Raw genomic sequence first — 3,641 nt, forward strand, 5'->3', positions numbered from 1 at the left:
GAATCGATGGGGCCACGCTCCTTGTACTTGAGCCGGAGTGAGATTTAATGGCTGATGACCTGGAGTCCATAAGGCGTATGATGCCCTGATAATGGCATGGATTAATACAGTAGCCGTGATGTTGCGGGTATTGGCCCCCTCATGCCAGCAGTGGACTTTATGTTGCAATGCTTCTGCAACAAGGGCTGGAATCAAAATAGGCCAGTACTGATTGGCCAGTATCGGGATCGGGTCGACCACTTTAGCCCTGCTCCAATCTGTGCTGCGGACTAGTTGTAAGACTTCATCCCGGTCAACTGTTTCACTGCCGGCTTCGGCCATGAGTCTTCCCAGCCAAGCAATCGGGGTTTCCTGAGGTTGAATTCCCGTCTCCTTTTTTAATTCGCTCATTTCAATGCGGGTCCTAGATCTTGTTGTCACTGTAATCTGACTCTGTCCTTGTGGTCCTCCCACAACCTTCCAGACCGCAACGGGGAAAGCAGTGGTTGGCCCTAAGTCACTATTTAACTGTTTCTTCCACTGTTCTTTGCACAATTGTGATGGGCTCAGTACAATCATGTCATTCGGGTGTCACTTCATTAATGCCTTGGACCCTGATGTCGATGGGCTTCCTTGTATTTTCATGCTCCTCAACCGCATTGCCGTCCTTATTATGTTGGCTAGCATAGGGTGGTGGTGCCGCAAGTTCAACAGGTGGTGCTGTTGCGGGAGGTCGGTGACATTGCGGAGGCGGCTCGGGTGCGGCTACGAACAGCGGTGGAGGGGGCAAGGGGGTTGAGTCCCAAGCGGGTGGAGGCGGGACCATGACGGCGGATTGACCGGGAGGCAAGCAGGCCGGGCGTCGCGATGCCTTGGGAGGATTGGACGCTGGTGGGGATGATGTCATTACGTCCTTCCATACACTTCCCCTTTCACTGGTGCTGTTCGATAATGGCGGCTCAGCTAATTTTTTAGTGAGAGCCCGGATGGCAACCTTGAGCTGATTCTCCCGCTCCACAAGTTCCCCCAGTAATGTGAGATATTCACTAAATAGTACATTTATTAAGCAGCCTTTCTTCCATTGCTTGCCTCCAATCGATTTCGCCCGTCTGCCATCTCGCTCCATGGCCTTTCGGAGCCACGTCAGGAACTCATGGCTTTTCGATCTGGCCACGATGTTTGGGCACAGAAAGCGGTCCCTTGGTATCTCCTTCCCTCCCTCGTTCACATACTGGACGCACCGACCAAACTCCTGAGCCGGGCTGAACACCACGGCCGGGGGGCTAGTACGGGCCGGTGGCCTGTCCCTGCTTTCCTCCTCAGGGTGGTAAATGGCCTGGGGGTTCTGCATAATGCAGCGGTACACCCTGGTGTTTAACTGAACGGCCCATTCACGAGCTCTCGCCCCATAGAGGAATAGGTGCCCCTTGATCACACTCTCAGCCGAACCCATGGCCTGGTAATAGATATTATGGGCCCTTATATCATCCGGGCCGGTGATCGGGCGGACTCCACTGCACCACGGGTAGCTTCTTATTAGCTCAGTCTCCTCGCCTCCCACAGATCCTCTTCGTCATGCCATGCTGGGTTTCCCTCCCCAGAGAAGGGTCCCAAGTGTCACAGTGGAATCTGAACGAACAGGCTGGGTCTAGCGGCAGTGGAGTTCTGAAAGACACAGGAGCTGGATGTTCTTTAACAGAATAGGTTTATTAACTTACGCTTGGTAGGGCGCAGGTACGGAGTCTTCAGTTACAATTAACAGGATCAACACACAACAGGGGGACCTGTTGTCCCACAGGGTTCGCCGGCAGGCCCTTGCTTTCTACTCCCGGTGCTGAAGCCTGGGAATAGGTGCAGCTGCCTGTTGGGTAAGTCCCAGGGATGGTCAACAGTTTATGAAGGAAAAACAAAACGAAACAGAACTGTAACGCATTGGTGTTGCCAGTGGGTAGCCCAGGCGATTGCCAAAGTCAGAGGCCAGGTAAGTCCCGCCGAGGTTGCAGCCAAAGTCCATAAGGGTGATCCGGAATCGTAGTCAAAGATTGATACGAGGGTAGGTCGGAAGCCAAAGATCGGTACAATTGACAATAATAATGGATGGTACAGAACGCCAGGTGGGGAGAGAGACCAATAGGCCCAAGGGCCTAACTGGAGGACAGTCCCTGAGGAAGTCAGCCTCTGTCTCCAGTTACATGGGTCTCTCCTCCTTTGGGAGGGGCTCACTAACCTTTTATCAGAATTTGGTGGCCAATCAAAATGTATACTCCACAGAACTTTGTAGTCAAATTATGTAACAGAACTGGGCATGTGCACTGTTACCCTCCCTCACACTGGGCATGTGTCTGACAGGGAAACTAGGTCACCCATGAGTGACAGGCCCACATGCAAAGGTCACATGCAGGGCCTGTTACCATGCGGTTTACCAGATAGCCTCTGCACTGGCAGCACTCACAGAGCAAATTTCCAAGACAGGAGACTGTATCAAAAGCCTTGTTAAAATCAAGGTATACCACATTCAGTCGTCTCCCCACATCTACAGAGCCAGTCACCTCATCATAGAAGGCAATCAGGTTGGTCAGGCATGACTTGCCCTTGGTGAATCCATGCTGACTGTTCCTTATCACCTTCTTCTCCTCCAAGTGCTTAGAAATGGATTTCTTGAGGATCTGCTTCATGATTTTTCCAGGGACTGAGGTGAGGTGGAGTGCTCTGTATTCCCCTGGATCCTCCTTTTTTCCCATTCTTAAATATGGCACTATATTTGCCCTTTGCCAGTCATCTGGGACCTCTCCTGACCACCATGAGTTTTCAAAGTTGATGGCCAAAAGCTCTGCAGTCATACCAGCCAACTCTCTCAGCACCATTGGGTGCATACCATCTGGCCCCAGGGACTTTTGCATATCCAGCTTTTCTTAGTCTCTAACCTGTACTTTCACCACTGAGGGCTGCTCACCTCCTCTCCAAACTGTGCTGCCCACTGCAGTAGTCTGGGAGTTGTTCTTGCATGTGAAGATGGAGGCAAAAAAGACATTGAGCACTTCAGCCTTTTCTGCATTCTCTGTCACAAGGTTGCCTCCCCCATTCAGTAAGGGACCACACTTTCCCTGATCCTCCTCTTGCTACTGACGTATTTTTAGAAACCCTTCCTGGTACCTTTCACATCCCTTGCTAGCTGCAACTCCAGCTGCGCTGTGGCTTTTCTGACTTCATCCCTGCATGCCCGAGCAATACTCTTATATTCTTCCATAGTTATTTCTTCAAGTTTCCACTTCTTATAAGCTTCCTTTTTGTGTTTTAGTTTACGGAGGAGTTCTCTGCTAAGCCAAGCTGGTCTTTTGCCATACTTGTTAGTCTTCCTGTACATTGGAATTTGTTCCTGCATTCTCAGTAAGGCTTATTTAAAGTACACGCAGCTCTCCTGGATTCCTCTCCCCACCAGTCTGGCTTCCCAGGGTATCCTGCTCATAAGTTCCCTAAGTGAGTTGAAATCTGCATTTCTGAAGCCCAGGATCCTTACTGTGATCCTCTCCATCCTTCCTTTCCTCAGGATTCTGAACTCAATCATCTCGTGGCCATTGTTGCCCAAGTTGTCATCCACTACTATGTTCCCCACAAATTCTTCCCTGTTTGTGAGCACCAGGCCAAGAAGAGTATGGGCATTC

Source organism: Gavialis gangeticus, unplaced genomic scaffold, assembly GCF_001723915.1.
Source record: "Gavialis gangeticus isolate Ggan-Ray unplaced genomic scaffold, GavGan_comp1, whole genome shotgun sequence".
NCBI classification, from domain to species: Eukaryota; Metazoa; Chordata; order Crocodylia; family Gavialidae; genus Gavialis; species Gavialis gangeticus.